At 44.2% G+C, this 19,181-nt stretch overlaps 1 protein-coding gene across 1 annotated transcript in view; it reads right to left on the reverse strand.

Annotated features, from left to right (window-relative positions):
• The window catches only part of CHRDL1 (chordin like 1), a 195,430-nt gene extending 176,572 nt beyond the window's left edge, over positions 1 to 18,858 (reverse strand). The window contains exon 1 of the mRNA XM_073547654.1: positions 18,698 to 18,858. The gene's annotated coding sequence lies outside the window, so the exon portion shown is untranslated. The remainder of the gene's footprint in view (positions 1 to 18,697) is intronic.
• Between the last annotated feature and the right edge of the window lie 323 nt (positions 18,859 to 19,181).

The raw sequence follows: 19,181 nt of genomic DNA on the forward strand, positions 1-19,181 counted from the left end.
ACACGCCAGGGTCAGGGTTAAAAGCAGAGTCCTGTGCGTGCAGAGGACACGCCAGGGACAGAGTACAGGCTAGGACCTGTGCGTGCGAGAGGGCACGACAGGGGACATGGCAAGACCTGCGCGTACTTTTACAGAAGCACGGGGAGGTATGCCACGGGCAGGCGAGGGCCTGCGCGTGCTAAGAGAAGCATGGAGAGCACAGTGCAGAAACAGCGTGGGTGCAAGGATGCACAGAGAGCACGGCTGGGGCATTGGCTAGCTGGACGGGCAGCAGCACAAACAGGCGGGTAAGAGTCCAGTGAACCCGACTGGGGCATAGCAGGCGACACAGCTGTCACTGACCAACGAGCATGGCTGAGGCACAAGCAGGCGGGCACGGCTACGGCGGGCACGGCTGAGGCACAAGCAGGAGGCTAGGAAGGCCAGGCGCATGCAAAGGGCACACGAAGAAACAAGGCAAGGCAAGCAAGAAACAAGGCAAGGCTAGGTGAGAAACAAGGCAAGACAGGGTACGGAACACGGAGCGGAACATAGGCAGAAACAGAGCCAGGTAAGAGCGAGAACAGAGCTAGCAGCGGAGCGTAGGCTGAAGTCCAGAGCCGGGTCAAGGGAGCACCTTGAGACTAGCGTGGAAATGTGCAAGAGAGCACAATAGGACAGAGTATGGAAAACAAGGCAGAGACGAGAAACATGAGAAGCACTACAAGGCTCAGAATAGCAAAGACCAGACATGGCGAAACAGGCAAAGGCAAATAACAGTGGAAGTACTACAAGGCAAAGCAAGGCAAAGACAAACATGGCACGAGAGACAACACAAGACATGGCACGAGGCAGAGAACAAGCACAGAGCGTGTGCAGAGACGCACGACAGGGCAGAGTGCAGGGGCACAGAATACAGAGAGCGACCGAGCAGACCAAGCAGCCATGCAGGGAAGCAACACGATACCCAGGCCCCGACCATAGGAAGGGGCGGTCTGATATAGCACCATAGCACCTGGACTTCCGGGTCAGGATCAGGGAAGGACTTCCGGTTCAGTTCCTCCAGGATCATAGAGAGCGGGCATGACAGAAGGCAATGGCAGCTGTTAGAGACAAGTGGATAAATCCACTGAAGATCGAGTTTAAGTCGAATTAACTGACAATCATGGCTTCGTGTGAATTTGAACATTTTGAGATTCGATTTGCGGTTTGCAAAAAAACTTGCCCAGCACAATTTTCTACACAGCTGAAGCATAAAAGAGTGGGTTAATGTCATTTTACTTTGCCTTGGGCCCTCCCATAATGCCCTGCAGCTATAACATCTTATGGATTAAAATATGGTACTACTTTTACAGTGGTCATACGGCACAGTCATTTTCTATCTCCAGTTCATGTGTTAGTCTCTCGCCTAAAGAGTGTAAGCTCTTATGGTCATTGGGGACCTTTCTCGCTCTCTCTCTCCTTTCCCTCACATGCATGTTCTGAGAAATTACAAGTTTTCCAGTATTGAGATTCGCTAATTGAATTTTTTGGGGAAAAAATTTGAAAATTCAAATTTAAAAAAATCTGCTAATCTCAAGGGCTTACTCTTACCGTAAAAAGATTATTAGTCATCTATAAAGTTACATCTAAGTGGTTATACGCCATCATGGTCGTGTCTCATCATTTTTGGTGGACTGGTACAATGGTAAAAAAATTTCCAGAGAGCTATGAAGGAAACAGCCTATGGTCAGTGCACCGCTATCATCAAGTAAGTTGTTGTACATCTTGAAACCCATATATGATTTGCACTCAGGGACTTGTTAATCATACTAGTAGGTTAAAAGGCTTAATATGAAACAGGACAAAGAATGTGTGAATCTGAGCTCCATTAAGGCAAGGACTAATGTGAGAGGTAACAATCTCTTCATTGCAGAATATATTGATTCTCTATAAGCAACATAAATAAATAATACCATGATATTACAAAAGTATTTTACTCAGATCACAAACACAAAATGGAAATAAATGAGTGCCATATGAAATGGTATTGTCAAGGTGCTGCTATGCAGGTGGATGCAAGCTCCACTAGATGGCAATAGAGTGGAGGGAGGACTGCATACAGCAAGATCAGACCTGCAGGGCAGCAGCGAGGCTACCAGCAGGTGGCAGCAGAATAGTCAAACAAGCCGGGTCGATATTAGTTTGTAGCACAGTACCAAAGGAATAAACAAACCCAGAGTCAGAAACAAGCCAAATGGGTCAGTACCGGACAGGAGCAGCTATGCCAAAGACAAGAGACAAACAGCAGGTCAGGGTCCAAGCCAAGTCAAATACCAGAGAATCCAAAACATGAAAGGGGTGACACAGAGTCGGGATGGAAAGAGGGGAAAAAACAGACACGGGCAAAGTCAGCAACAGTAGAAGGACAAATCAGGGTATACACGGAGTCAGCTACTCACGCCGTAGGCAGAAACTATATCTGACACCACCTGCAGGATGCAGTGAAGAGAAATAGCCAGCCTGGTGACAGAACGAGGCAGAGAAAAGTTAACCCTTGACATGATCAGACCGGGAAAGGAAAACAGGATACAAAGCCTTGCCTGGATCATGAAAGTACCCTCCTCTCAAGGGGTGGCCACCGGACCTCCAGGCTTCCCAGGATAATGAGCTTGTAAGGCCCGGGCCAAGCGATCAGCATGGACAGATCGCGCCGGGACCCACAATCGATCCTCAGGGCCATAACCACTCTAATGAACCAAATACTGAAGTAAACGGCGGACCATGCGAGAATCCACAATCCGTTCCACCTCATACTCAGTCTGACCATCCACAGAGACAGGTGGAGGAAGGGATGGTGACCCAACAGAGGAAGGTACAAATGACTTCAGGAGGGACTTATGGAACACATTGGGGATCCAAAGTGATGGAGGAAGACGCAAGTGAAAGGCAACTGGGTTGACAACCTCCATGATCTCGTAAGGGCCAATAAACTTGGGACCCAGCTTAACAAAAGGAACCTTCAACCATATGTTCTTGGTAGACAACTACACCTTATCTTCTACTAGAAATACCATCCCTAAAGACCGTCGCTTGTCAGCAAAATGTTTATATTTGCCCTTGCCTCCCTACTGTTCCTCTGGACCTCCCTCCACACCTCCTCTAACCACTGAATTGCCGAATCAGCCTTTGGACACCCTGAATCCAGCCTGGAAAATCAACCAAAATGGAGTGAAAACTGAAGTTACAAAAGAACAGAGAGGTGCCAGTGGACTGATTAATCGGATTATTAAATGCAAACTCAGCCACGGGCAACGAAGAGTACCAATCATCCTGCTGAGATGTGGCAAGACACAGCAAAATTTGTTCAACTGACTGATTGATCCTCTCTGTCTGACCGTTGGTCTCGGGATGGTAGGCCGAGGAGAAAGTCAAACAAATAACCAACCTTTTACAAAAAGCCCTCCAAAATTTGGACACAAATTGTACCCCTCTATCAGACACCACGCTCAGAGGCACACCATGTAACTGCACCACGTGCTCAACAAACAACTTAGATGGTGTTTCTGCATTAGGCAGACCTGCCAAAGGTACAAAATGCACCTGTTTACTGAATCTGTCAACCACCACCCAGATCACAGTTTTGCCATTGGAAAGAGGGAGATCAGTGATAAAGTCCAGGGACAAATGAGTCCAAGGTCTATCCGGAATTGGCAATTGCACCAATTCCCCGGCCAGCCAGTTAAGGGAAGTTTTAGAATGGGCACACGTATCACAAGAGGACACAAACACAGCGACATCAGAGGCCATAGAAGACCAACAAAGCAGCCTAGCAATAGCTCTTCGAGTGGCCGATATTCCAGGATGCCCACTAACAGCAGAATCGTGGAACTCCCGGAGCACTCTTAAGCGGTACTGAACAGGAGCAAAGAGCTTGTTATCAGGCCATGACGGAGAGGCAAGAGACTGAGCCTCATGAATCTCACTCTCAAATTCGAAGGACACCCCTGCCACGACCACCCCGTGCTGAAGAATGGAGGAAGGAGGTTTGGGAGGTGATATTGGATCCAAGCTGCGAGATAAGACATCAGCCTTGACATTCTTGGAACCAGGTTGAAAGGTGATGGAAAAATGAAAGCGTGAAAAAAAAGTGACCACCTCGCCTGTCTAGGAGTCAAATGTTTAGCGGACTCAATGTAGGACCAGTTCTTGTGATCCGTAATCACCGTGATCCGATGAACTACCTCCTCAAAAAAGTGTCTCCATTCTTCAAAAGCCAACTTGATGGCTAATAACTCCCAATTCCTGACATCGTAATTTCTCTCAGCAGGAGAAAATTTCTTAGAGAAGAAGGCACAAGGTCTTAAGTTAGTTAGTGACGGGTCCTTGGGACAACACCGCCCCCACCCCCACCTCCGATGCATCCACCTCAACAATGAACAGTTCAGACGGATCGGGTTGGACCAAAACGGGCAGACATAAAACATTCCTTTAATGAAGAAAACACCGCCACTGCTGGAGCTGACCAGTTTTTAAGATCAGCCCCCTTACGAGTAAGATCAGTGAGGGGCTTGACCACCTGCGAAAACCTCTTAATGAATTTCCTGTAATAATTGGCAATCCCCAAAAAACACTGAAGACCCTTAAGGTCTCTGGGTTGCACCCAATCCACAATGGCCCATACCTTCCCAGGGTCCATACGAAACCCCTTGGCAGACAAGATGAACCCTGGAAAGGACAGCTCTTGGATGAAAAATGAGCACTTTTCAGGCCTAGAAAAAGAGAGTTCTCCCGTAACGTCTGGAGAACTGCACGTAGATGACCCATGTGATCTTGTTTGTCATATGAAAATACAAAGATATCATTTAAATAAACCACCATAAAGCGCCCAATGAAATCAGAAAATACATGGTTAATAAAATTCTGAAAAACTGCTGGCGCATTAGTGAGACTAAAGGGCACGACCAAATTCTCAAACAAACCCTCAGAGGTGAGAAATGCTGTTTTCCACTCATCCCCCTCCTGAATAAGGATAAGGTTATATGCTCCCCTGAGGTCCAATTTAGAAAACCACTTGCCCGCAGATAATTGGTTTTACAGATCAGGGATGAGTGAGAGGGGATAAGTTTTTCTTACCGTCATCTTATTTAATTCACGAAAATAGAGGCACGGGCACAAACCACCATTTTTTTTTTACAAAAAAGAATCCAGCCGCCACAGGACAGACAGAGGGATGGATGTGACCTTTATGTAGGCTTTCTAAGATATACTCCTTCATTGCGGTTTGCTCCAGGCTAGAAAGGTTGTACAGATGGGCCCCTTAGGTAATTTAGCACCCGGAATCAGATCGATTGTACAATCAAAAGGGCGGTGTGGTGGTAAGACCTCAGCCTCCTTTTTGGAAAAAACATCTTCAAAATCCTTCAGGTACTCCAGAATACCCTCCAGATGACACAAGTAAAGTAGCAAGACAACCCTTTCGAACAATTAGGATCCCATTTAAAAATATCCTGTGATTCCCTGTCTATAACAGGATTGTGTAACTGTAACCAAGGAATTTCCAACATCAGTCCTGCAGGAAAATTGTCCAGAACCAAACATGAAATATGTTCCAGATGCAAGGAACCCACCTTGAGGAGAAACTCCGCCGAGACAAATTTAATAACATTCTGTCATGATCTGAAGTGATCTGACAGTTTTAAAAGCACAGAGTGAACTTTTTTTTCCTTTTGGCAAGTTGCCAAGGTGACTTGACTGTCCCCGGTGGTGGTTAGTGGTATCGCACCTTAGGTTTTCAGTTTAAAGTTCTCTGTAATTATGATTCAGGTGTGGGGCTCTATAAATGAGTCTCAGGGTGTGCAATCACTGCTGGTGATATTGACTCATTCATTCATTGATTCTGAGTTGGTGAGAGCCTGGTGGAAGGATGGAGCTGAGGAGGAGTCCTGCGCAGCTTAGCCAGGGGGGACGTGCTTCAGCTATGGTGTCTGGACGAAGGGCTGGCATGGCGTGGTGGGGTCGCAGTGATGGTGTCGGCAGGAAGTGTCTGCATGGACTGGTGGAGTGGCGACTATGGAGAGTGGCACTCACCATGTGGGACTTGGCTGCTGAGCTGGACTCAAGCATGCTTGACTTCATGTCAGAAGCTGAATTCATCTTTGGGACTCTGTTACTAAGCAGCAGCAACTGGTGGTGGACTCTGCTCCAAGGCTGCACTATGGTGAAGGATCCTGTTATGGTGATGGATCCGGGTGGAGGAGAAGGCGCACGCAGGTGGAGGGCTCTGTTGCAGGAGCATAAGCACAGAGCATAAAGCTAAGTGGTGTCCCCCTGTATTGTCTCTTTCCCTCATGTGTGTTGTTAGTGCAGTGGTGGGATTAGTTTCCGCACCAACCAATTCCCTAGTGAGGGTTTAGGGTCAGGGCGAGCAAGGGCTTTGAGGTACGCGTGCGGCGCCCGGTGCGGAACCGGCATAGGGAACGTTAGGAGTGCAGGGACGCTGGCTCAGGGGAGCTCAGGAGGTCTCCAATTCCCTTTTCCCTATCGCAGGACCCACCATTGTTAATGTTTCCCAGGTCCCCCTTATTATTTAAATTCGCCGTACTGGAGGCGGGGTTTCCAGAATTTATATTAACCTGTAATACCTAAATTCGCCAGGTGGAGGCGGTGTATCCATCTGCACGTTTTATTATTTAAATTCGCCCCACTGGAGGCGCTGTATCCAGGGTCACGTGTGTTATGGGTTCGCCTTGCGGTAACATCTGCGTCCAGACACACGTGACCGTGACACATTCTTAGCCAGTGGTGTTTTGTCAATGGCCAAAATATGAATGGGTCTACAGCCTATCTGTCCCTAACTTACACTTGGTCACCAAGTTAGAGTCAATAAAGTTCATGGACGACCCACAGTCCACGAAAGCTGAAGTGGGCATATAGCAATTCCCACAACAAAGTTCCACTTCCAACAATATCTTATGAAATGAGGAAAAAGGTACCTGAGAGTCTGGGTGACCTCCTTGACAATCACCCAGACTTGGCAGCTCATTAGTCGGCGGGAAGGAGGGTCAATCCTTTTTCCAATGTCTAGGATATCCACAGTAAAAACATAACTTTCCTTCACATCGCCATCTCATCTCCTGCTTGAGGTTGGTAGCCCCCACCTCCATAGGTTCAGATTGTGGCATAACATCAGGATTAGTAGGAAGCAAATGAACGTCTCACTGCATTACACTTCTCTCCCGCAGACGCCGATCCATATGGATGGCCTGAGTCATAGCCTCCTCCAACGAGCTGGGTGATGGATGGAGAGCCACAGGATCCTTCAGATGATCTGACAGTCCTTTCCTGAACTGACATCTAAGCACAGAGTCGTTCCAGGACAACTCAGTGGACCATCGACTGAACTCGGAGCAATACCATTCGACAGAGAGCTTACCCTGGAAGAGACCCATGATTGTGTCCTCTGTCACCCCGACCCGGTCAGGTTCATCAAAAATATGTCCTAAGGCCTCAAAGTACCTATCCACAGACACACATTCAGGGACAGTCACAGGTAAAGAGAAAGCCCACGATTGAGGACCCTCCCACAGTAAGGAAATAATTCTCCCCACCCACTGACTCTCAACTCTAGAGGAACGGGGTCTAAGAGAGAATAGCAGTTTACAACTCTCCCTGAAAGTACGGAATTTCTACTTTTCTCCAGAGAAGGTATCTGGGAGCCAGACCATAGGTTCTGGAGAGTGCAGTGAAACATCAACATTGTCAGAGTGCTTACAGACAGATTGGGAAATAGAACCCTGAAAAGATTTAACCGTCTCCAAAAGCTCCCTCTGCAGTTAGTTATGAGATGTGTCCAGAGCCCTATGTTCCACAGACAAGTCCTGCATCATTTGCGTTAAACTAGACATCTGATCCACCAAGGTATGAAGCGGATCCATTGAAAGGGGAGCAAAGAAAAGAAAACTGTCTGCGCTCAGTTATTTATGTCACGCTTCTGCTATGCAGTAAGATGCAAGCTCCACTAGATGGAAAAAAATGGAGGGAGGACTGCACAGAGCAAGAGCAGACCTGCAGTGCAGCTGCGAGGCTACCAGCAGGTGGCAGCAGAATAGTCAAACAAGCCCGGTCGATATTAGTCTGTAGCGCAGTACCAAAGGAATAGACAAACACAGAGTCAGAAACAAGCCAAATGGGTCAGTACCAGTCAGGAGCAGATATGCAGATATGCCAAAGACAAGAGACAATCAGCAGGTCAGGGTCCAAGCAGGTCAGGGACCAAGCCAAGCCAAATAACTGAGAGTCCAAAACATGAATTGGGGAACACAGTGTCGGGACGGGAAGAGGGGAACAAACAGACACAAGCAAAGTCAGCAACAGCAGAAGTACAAATCAGGGTATAGACAGAGTCAGCTACTCACACCATAGGCATAAACTATAACTGACACCGCCTGCAGGATGCAGTGAAGGGAAATAGCCAGCCTGGTGCTATAACGAGGCAGGGAAAAGTTAAACCTTGACTTGATCAGACTGGGAAAGGCAGACAGGATACAAAACCCGGTCTGGATCATGACAAGTATATCATTATTTGGTTCTTGTTAAGCAGATGATTATCAGGCCCAAACCACTGCCACCTACATTTCTTCAATTTTTACACAATTTGTTTGACAGTGGATTGGTGGAGTCCAAACTCTTTTTATAAAGATGCTTTAGTAACCTGTTCAAGCTCAATCTGTGTCTGCCAACTATTCTTCCTGGACCTCAGGAATCTCCTTCGTTCATGCCTTGAAACAGTTCCACAAACATTTGTTGTGAAGATCAAATTTTAATAGATCCATTATTTACAGTATTTTTCGGACTATAAGATGCACTATTTTCCCAAAAACTTTTTGGGGAAAATAGAGGTGCGTCTTATAGTCGGAATATACGTACAAATACTGTGGCGACAGCAGGAGTTGGGCGATTCTGCGGCGGTCCCGGTCCAACGCTGCCGGGCAATGATCACACTCCATTCCCAGGCCGGTGTGGCTGGTGCATCAGGTGTGGCAGTGGTGCTCTGTGGTGTGAGGGGGGCTCCACTGGCATTTTGTGAATGCCCGGATGCCCCGCACATCCATTGCTGCGATACGGTGGCCTCCTTGATAATGACCACCGGGGGGAGGCACATGCTCAAATTGAGATCTCATTGCCAAAACCTCAATCTGAGCATGTGCTGCCCCCCCGGTGGCCATTTTCCCAGCGGCCACCTCATCACAGCAATGGAAATGCGGGGCCTCCGGGCCTCCTGCACCACAGAGCACCACTGCCGAACCTTCCGCACCAGTCTGGGATGGGATTTCCCGGAGGACACCGCATCACAGCCATGTATATGTGGGCCCTCCGGGCTTTCACAAGATGCCGGCAGAACCCCGAGCACCACTGCCGAACCTGCCGCACCAGACGCACCAGCCTGGAATGGGATTTCCTGGAGGTGACCGCACCTGCTGCACCAGCCTGTGTGGTGCTAATAAAAATATGGATATCTTATAGCCTACATATTGTAATATATTGTTTATATGCTTTGATATAGTGTGGTCATTAGACCAAGGGTGGAATGTATTGCAAATATGAAATATGGTTATTTGAATCCAAACACTATATATTGCAATATACTACGGTGTAATATCTTTAATGAATATTTATGCTGCTTGAACAAGGAAGTCTTGTGTTCAATAATAGTATGATTCTCGAAGACAAGAGAGACCGAAAGGTTTGGATGGTCTCATGTAGCAATGGTCATGCATGACATCAATAATCAAGGACTTACTATGATACACATGAGACAAGTATGCGTGTGTGCCTGGGTTACGATAGGTATCCAGTTTTCTGAATAGGTGATTATGGAAGTCATGCTGCCCATATGCTACCATCTTAGAGCGTTATGCTATGAGCATGAAGAGTTAACTTTGTAACAAGCAACATATGTTGGACCTGGACAGGCAACACTGATTGTTAGAGGCAAACAGACCTTGGGTTATAATCAGTAGCAAAACAACCCTGATGCATTGTGCTATTGTTAAGAGACATGCTAATGGCAAACGAATCTCTGGTTGGTGCAAACAAACTAAGATTGTAGTAGTCTGTAACAAACAGACCTTGAAGTCTTGTGCTGTTATCAAGACAACAATGTACTGTGCAATTTCAAGATTCTGATGATGATTCAGCCTAAACATACTGCACAGATGTAATAGGGGAGGATCTGGGAGTTTTGTGTTTAAAAAGGTGGACCCTGTGTCAGTGAGGTAGGGACATTTCCAGAAGGTATCATGGATGCACGGTTTCTGTGATGACAAGACCAGAGTATTTCCTTCTCGCTGACACTGTGGTCCCTCCAGTGGAGAAGTGATGTTACAATGCTTGGTAATGTATAGTATGGATGCTTATTTCTCTATGTACTATAATTCATAATAATTGTATGATTCACATGAAATTAATTAACAAAACAGGGTAATATTATATCTGCCATTCCAGGTGTTTTATCATTTAAATTAATCATTGTATAGTAAAATTGTGTCATATCCAAGTGGTGCCTTCTTTAAAGCCGTATCCGAACCTTATTGCTAAACAGTTGGCAATACAGCCTGGGATGGAAGTCATATTGCCAGACCACCGAACATCTCCTGTGACCCCACTCCACCATTTGACATTAATTTTTTTTCCCTATTTTCCTTCTGAAAATTTGGAGTGCGTTTTATGGTCCGATGCATCTCATAGTCTGAAAAATACGGTAAATAAAATAGGCTGCACACTCACATCTGATAGTCATCCCATTGATTGGTAAAACAGACTTTAATTTCACCTTCAAATTATCTGCTAAATCTAAAGGTTCACATACTTTTGCCACTTACCTAAAAGTGTGATATTGTATCATTTTCCTCATTTAAAAAAACAAAGCTCTAACATTTTGACACGTTAATTTTATTTTGTTCTCTTTATCTACTTTAAGGACGTGTCAAAATCTGAAGGTAGGTTTTGGTCAAATTTAAGGAGAAATAAAGAAAATCCAGAAGAGTTCACAAACTTTTAAGCACTACTATATGGTCACTGAGCAGAATATGCCAATGTTGCAACAAGACAGATCTAACAATGCTGTAACCCAAATTGTATACAGTAAGAAAATTATGTTGGAATGTGGTGGTTCCCTAGCCCTTTGGGTGCATTCAGATGTTTGTGCAAATCGGTCTGAGATTGGATTACAATGCACTGAGTATTGTGGTCTGATCTCGTACCGTCTGAATGCGCCCTTAGTCTAAGGCTTATCAATTAGACATTTTGCCTGTATAAGCCTGGAGCCATACAACCATACTGGAAATTGGTGCTTCTATAATCCAGATACCTGTTGACATACACCTTCTTGTAGAAGGTGAATGTTTTTATCTGTTTGCCAGGTGTCACAACTTTGTTGTCGGGTGTCCTGGGATCAGGGGCTCCTTCTCAATCCCTAACGTTATGGGCACCTTAGCTCGCCCTGTTCCCCAGGTTACTTCTGATGGTGAAGTTGCCAGGGCCATGTGCGTTGACTTAGCTCCGCCCTCAGTCTGTACACTTTCCCCACCCATGGAAGAGGGGAGTAGTAGAATACCGTAGTACACAAACCGGACTAACAAGGTAACACGAACAGGTGTAACGAAAAATACCAAACATACAAATGTATTCACTTAAACAACAGAGGAATGCATCGGGGAGTGGAGGATGGGCTAAAACCAAAGTAGGAGAAGAAAGGGAATTATCACACACTCAAAACCTAGCAACAGTCAAAGATAAATCCACCAAACACCTTTCTCCAATAACCACCAGCAACAACCTCCAGCCATGCAGCATAAGCTAGCTCTGACAATGAGTGCTAACAGGACTCAGTTTATATAGGAGATGGGAGTGGATAACAGTGCACAGCTGAGAGCCTTAGCTCCAGGAGCTCTCAGAGTAGATGAACCCCTGTACTGCCCAAAGAAATTTACACCTGTTTAATAAAAACGTGAAGTGCTGGAGCAGGAGAAATTAGACACTGCGTTCTTCTGGCTCCTCTCTGTCGCCTTAAACCCGTGACACCAGGACTGACTGAAATCAACAGGTCTATAAATGACATTTATGCTGGAGAAATGTTAAGTAAATGACAGATCAAAGTTGTTATTCAGTCCATCAATGAAGTCACGTCCCTTCCAGCAGAAAAAAAGGTCATCAATATAACAATGGTATAGTATTATGTTATGCCTTACTGCCTCATTATTAAATATACACAGTCTCTCAAACAACCCGATATATAGATTACAGTAAGACGATGCAAATCTACTCCCCATAGCACAGTCCTTATTAGCTTGTGATCTGTCTCCAATGTGTTGTAAGTGATGCAATATGCATCACTAAGGCTAGCTTCACACTAGCGTTCGCCAGGGCTGCGGATGGAAGCCTACTTCCTTCTTTCTTCCTCCGTTAAGCCCTGCCCACTGCCGCACCTCTTCCTTCAGCTCCGCCTATGTGTGCATGCGTCCTGCTTACCCTATCTTTAACATTGGGTATGCAGGCCATGTGGATGTATGTGACGCATCCGCATGCGTAGTTTTGATGCGCCTGCCGACCACAACAAAATGCAACTTGTTGCATTCGGCGCAGCTAGGCGCAGCGTCAAAACGACGCATGCGGATGGGTCATCATACATCCGCATGGCCTGCGTACCCAATGTTAAAAATAGGTACGCAGGACGCATGCAGACGTAGCCAGAGCTGAAAGGAGTGCAGCAGTGGGTGGGGCTTAACGGAGGAAGAAAGAAAGAAGTAGGCTACCATCCGTAGCGCTACACAACGCAAGTGTGAAGCCAACCTAACACATTTTTTTATTAAAAATGGTGCTGTAATGATGTGCAAAAAGAACTTCATATGGTTCGATTGTACCTGCTTGTTTAGTCATATAGGGTGTGCTTCATTTCATTCAGTCATGGTCGCCGCCACCAACGCAATTTGAATGATGTTCCCGGGGCTTCGCTGACCTCACTCAAATCTGCTTTCAAAAATCCTGAGCTTGTGCAGTATATCGTGGAGTCGTGCTAGCAGTGGCGCATGCACGGCTCCCCAATTGACACTGAACAAGCAAGGCTTCACAATACACTGCACAAATGCGGGATCTTTTAAAGCGGATTTGAGTGACATTGACAAAGCCCCGGGAATATCATTCAAATCGTGTGGCCGGCGACAACCGTGACTGAATGAAATGAAGCACACCCCTATGACAAAATGAGCAGGTACAATATAGCTATATAAAGTGCTTTTTTGCACATGGTTAGACTGCCGTTTTTAATGAAAAAAAACATGTTAGTGATACACATTGTATCAATAACAATGACTGGTGACAGTTTAAATGCTAAAAAGGACATGACAGGTTTCCTTTAAATCACCTTTTATTTCTATATTTTTAAATAGGAAAATACATTTGATATTGCCGTATTTGTAAAAGTCTGTCAAGATATAAAATTGTTTTAACCATATGTTAGAGGTCAAAAAGATAAAAGTTAAAATGCAAAAACGGCTTTTTTTCGATTGCTGCGCTGGCCACAAAAAATATAATAAAAAGGTGATTAAAACAGACAGAGGCTCATCAACAAAACATGCGTTGGGGCTGGCACTAGTCCAGCAGGAGAGGTCCTCTGAATGGGTTTGTGCATAACATACGTACCTCATTATTTATTTATAAATTTACTTATTGAATTTTTACTGCACTGCCTCCATGCTACTTCTGTGATACCACATACATATATGTGATGTCCCCTCTCTCCGTATATGGGACTTTTTTCAACTGCTCTGTCCATTTCCCTATTTTTTATTGTTTTGTACAATAAAATCTTTGATATATATTTCATACTTATGGGCTTATGACCATTTCTTCCCTTGTTTACTCTCCTTTTTGGAGAGTAGCTATCATCAGTCTAGGGCTAATCTTTTTATTTATAAAAAGAGTGGATAACCTCGGACTGGTGAATTTTCTAAATATTACCCACTAACAAAAGAGGTCCAAGTCTCCCTATTGTCCCCCTATTGTCCCCCTAAAGGATTCAATTGATCAGAAAAATTCAGGTCCAAACTTTTGGATTATGGGTTACTGACTGTTCCTTAATTATGAAGGGGGCTAAATACCTGAGGCATTTATGAAAAAAAAGGGAATAACTATTTTTCTTTTCACACATCAACATATTCTGCTGACATAAACATTGCTCTACTTACAGCAGTAACACATCTCATACCCCTACATGTGTCATAACAAGCTAGGTGCCAATCCTCAACTCTTAGAAACGGAAGGCAACCGGCCAATTCTCTGTTATTAAATCTTACAACTAACTAGAGCCAAACCGCTGAACACTGAGTCCAGGTAATTCATCTAATAAAATGTTCAGTGTAGTAAAATAAATTGACTCGCAGCACCCGAGTAATTAATAATAATAATGTCTGGTAGAATATCAATACTTCCCGCAGAATTGGCTGACAAGCCGGAGGAGTTACACAGGAGGTACACATATTCCTTCTGTGCTGATACTGCACAAATAACAACACAGTGGTGGCTCATAAAGCATTGTCGCCATTATGTTATGGCTATGCGTTCACTGATGTCATCTTTGTAAGTGGCGTTACTAATTACTACAACAGCACAGAACACATATAATAGTCCCTTCACTATTGCTTAGGTATCAGATCGTTGGCCCACAGGTATTTGCTTATTTTAGTACAGCAGTGCATTCTAGAAGGGGGCATCACAAACCATAACTGGTTAGCCATACATCACTGTCACTCTAACGCTTGTAATTACCATTTGGATATTAAAAGTAAGAATTTTAAATCACTTTTCGATTCAAATTGAAATGACTATGTTACATTGATTCAATGATTTTATGGTATAAGGTTCTAGGTATGTCTAGGCTTTGAGCAATTGTGTGGTTGGAGTGGTTGATAGGATCCATTTCCATTATGTGGACTTATATTACTTTTAGTAAAGGGAGAAGAGTGGTATGTAAATGTGCTGCAAGTAGGATATTAAAATATTTGTATGCAAAAGTCAATTTAAAAGTTTTAAGTGAAACAATAAGGCCCATTCAGTACAGACTCGTAATCATAATATATGTGATAATATTCCTTCCATAATGCATAGGAATAGGTTGCATTGAAAAGCCACAGATTAGCCCAAGTCTGTAGCTACAGTATGTACAGAGAATAAAGTCACATCAGTCCTTGTCCCTATGGTGTTCATATCTCAGGGGCAGTGACGGACTGGGGTGCTAGGTGCCCACCAGAATCATGATGTTGGGGTCCCATTTTTCAGCTACATGCAATATTGCCTGGCCCTCGTTTACACATTTGACTATACTTTTATATAATAAACTTTGTAATTTGTTAAAGCGGTTGCCCGGGACTTATATATTATTGGCATATCCTTAGGATAGGTCATCAATATCTGATTGGTGGAGGCGCGATGCTTCACACCTCTGACAATCAGCTGTTCCCGATGCCGATGGAGCTCAGATGTGCTGGGCAGTGGAGCTGCACAGCCCAACTCCGTCAACTGCTTAGTCACCACTAGTCCATTGACAGTTTTGTGTTGTACAATTTGACAATTTGAACATTCGGCACCTGCTGCCACTATGACAAACTGATAGGTGAGTGTGTCGGGTGTCACACCCCCACTGATCTGATATTGATTACTTATCCTAAGGATAGTCACTGACTACCACTTTAAATGAGGAGATACTGCCTTTGTCAATAACTATTTCATTAAGTGTGCATGTAGGTTGGTGGGGGCCCCAGGGGGTTCACCTGTTCTTCTGTGGGCCAGTCAGAGTGGTGTAGCCAAAGGGTTGCTGGAAAAGCAGGTAAGACATATGTCAAGTGTGCCTAGGGGATACCAACAAGACACTTTTTCTTAAATCTCTGCCATAAAAAGTTTTTCTACAATCTGAAGCTAACAATTCTTGAAGAACACCTGTAAAAGAGATATTTCAAGACTTTAATACTGATGACCGATCCAAGAAAGGGATATACTCGAGTATAATCCAACCCGAGTATGAGCCGAGGTATCTAATTTTGCCACAGAAAAATTTGGTAAGCTTATTGACTCGAGTATAAGCTGGGTATGCATTGTCCCCTCATCCCTGCCCTGGTATGCATGGCTCATGGCTCCCCCGTCCTGTCCTGGTATACATGACTCCCCCGTCCCTGTATACATGGCTCCCCCATCCTGTCTCCCCCGTCCTGTCCTGGTATGCATAGTTCCCCCATCCTGTCCTGGTATGCATGGTTCCCCCATCCTGTTCTGGTATGCATCGCTCCCCCATCCTGTCCTGGTATGCATAGCTCCTCCATCCTGTCCTGGTATTCATGGATCCCCTATCGCTGTCCTGGTATGCATGGCTCCTTATCCCGTATTCTTATATGAATGCTTCCTATTAAAATAAAACAACAAACAACATCCTACTCACCTTCCACGTGCCCTCGCAGCATCTTGCTGGTACCGGCGCCGGCAGCTCTTCCTGTGCTGAGCGATCACGTGGCTCTGCTCATTAAGGTAATGACTATTCCCTCCACGCCTATGGGAGTGGAGAGGCGTGCATATTCATTACCTTAATAAGTGGGGCCATGTGATTGTTTGGGACAGGAAGAGCTGCCGGTGCCAACGAGATGTTGCGAGGGCACTGAGACCAATGAGATGCTGCGAGGGCGCGCAGGAAGGCGAGTAGGATGTATTCTGGAAACCGGCGGCTTCGGGTGTCACTGTGCGCGCTATAAGAGAAGTGAATATTCATTTCATATTCATTTCTCTTATCTTTAGCAGCAGCGCAGGCTTTAGCCACAGCCGCCGGCTCCTGCCTCTGTCACCGGCCACTACCCCTCCCCTGTCGGCTTTCTGGGATAATTAACTTGTGTATAAGCTGAGGGGGACATTTTCAGCACAAAAAAATGTGCTGAGAAACTCGGCTTATACACGAGTATATTCGGTAAATGAAGGTGCCATTCACAGCCAAGACACAATGTATGAAGTTGTTACCCTTGATGTAGCTGATCATTGGTGGTGTGATGGGTCAAACCCACTGATGCTGATAACTTATCCTGAGGATAGGTCACCAATAATAAAGTCCTGGAAACCCACTTTAGTCAATCAGTAGGTTTTTTGTATTGGGAGAACATGTGAACGTTATCCACTTTATTCAATGGGCAAATCCATTTTATCCCATAAAATTCCCCACAATGTTATATGCAATCACTAACTCCTGCAAAGCAAACTGTCTTCAAAATAAATTTATATTAAGTTGCTAGAAATGCCAAGCCTGGCGTCTGATGGAGTTCCAGCATAAGAACTTCTATACAATTCTTTACTACTGTCATTTCATGCTATAAATATAACAACAGACTTGTTATTACGTTCTAGTACACACTGTGCTACATAGCAACTCCACAGTCTCGTCTGTACACATAATTTACAGTAAAGTATGTGAGTAAAGCAACAAAGTATAAAACAAATCGATAATAACATCAAGTCAGGAAATTCTAAGTAGCATAAAAGTGCTGTGTTGTCCAGGATTTACACACTGACTGACACTTTTTAGATGTCAGGTTATATTAAAACATTAAATCATTTTCTACCAGCCAAGCTTTACATACAGAACACACCCTAGCAGCACATTTGCAATTCCATATGAAGCATAATTTGCAAAATATAATCCAATTATCCAGCACAATTTTCCCTTTCACTACCGTCAAAAGTCTAAACATGGGGTAATCATAGTCAATGTATCAGACAGATAAAGTAGGGGTGTTAAAGCAAATACTACCATAAAAAAGTGTTTAAGAAAAATTATTTTTTGGCATTGCAACTTGACCCGATATAAGTTGCACCTCATGAAGTACAATAGGGTTTTAACCTGTAGAAGCACCTTGGCAGTGCAAAACGGCCATTGTCCTTCACATTCTGCCGCTCACTCCTTTCCTACCGTGTTGTTTGCTACATTGATGGAATAAAGGATTTTACTACGGAGCCTGGTGAGTGTCGATTTTCACTTTTTTCTTGGATGACCTCTTTTATATATATAAAATTTTCAGGCCTCCTTTAAATTTTTAAAGAGGAATAAAACAGTAACAACCACCTGAGCCCCCCTCAAAATGACCCCCATATACCACTACTAGATTTCTCATGGAATTTTAGAACTAAATGGCTCTACTATCCTAGTGAAAATACCACTCAGACTAGGCGTTAAATTGTCCTACCCTGCAAAATGTATGTATATTTTTAAATAACCCTACATGCAGCATTTGTAGGTGTCGTCTCATCACATCCTTTTAAAGTACATTTTATTAAGACATAGTTCAATTGACCATTTATAGACATTTCTGAATATAAAAAAAAGTATTTTCTTCAGATGTTTCAAATGGAATGTATAAAACTTTATGACGGAATTTGATACACTGTATTCCACAAAGTCATAGCAGGAAAATACAATGCATTCTTTTAGCTTCATATAATAGCCGTGTGTTCCAAACTGGATGCAGTTTCCACAGTAAGATTATCATAACTGTGAAACTTAAAATCACAGAAATTGTATTTATATTGATCATTACGTCATATTTAATGGTTATTGATTTATATTTTTACTAGCAGAACAAACTTACACGTGTTTTTCAGTACTAATAATACAGAATGTACTTCCCAGCAACAACTATGACAGATTACTCACCCTCCTAAGAAGTGTCAGTGTGTGATGCAGGTTCTTTCTTCCTGGCAGAATGTATTATCAATAATCCAGTGACTTTTAGTGTCTCTGTTGCAAAGTGCAGTCCTGTTCTTCAGTATGGAGCTCCTTGGTTCTCCCTGGGGAAGGCAGTGCAGGCAGTGTGTGGAGAGGGAGGGCAGAGCTTGTATCTGACTGATTGATTGCCAGAGCTGGGGTACCTGCCTCCCCTCACTCCTCCTGCCTCTCCCCCCACCTTTGTCTGTCTCTCTTTCTTTCTGGAACTATTGGACACCTGCTGCTACTGGATGTAGGTATAATGTTCAACCACCCAGAGGAAATGGGGTGGCACAAGATATTACACCCAGATTTTTGTCTTTTTTTAAAATTTGCTTCAGAGGTGCAACACAATAGTTCTGTATGTATTAACCCCTTAGTGACGAGGAATGAATGGGTCTTAAAGACTGGCTAATTTTTTTTTTTCCCTCTG

Source organism: Dendrobates tinctorius, unplaced genomic scaffold (assembly GCF_039654945.1).
Source record: "Dendrobates tinctorius isolate UK_male_01 unplaced genomic scaffold, ASM3965494v1 ptg000154l, whole genome shotgun sequence".
Lineage (NCBI taxonomy): Eukaryota > Metazoa > Chordata > Amphibia > Anura > Dendrobatidae > Dendrobates > Dendrobates tinctorius.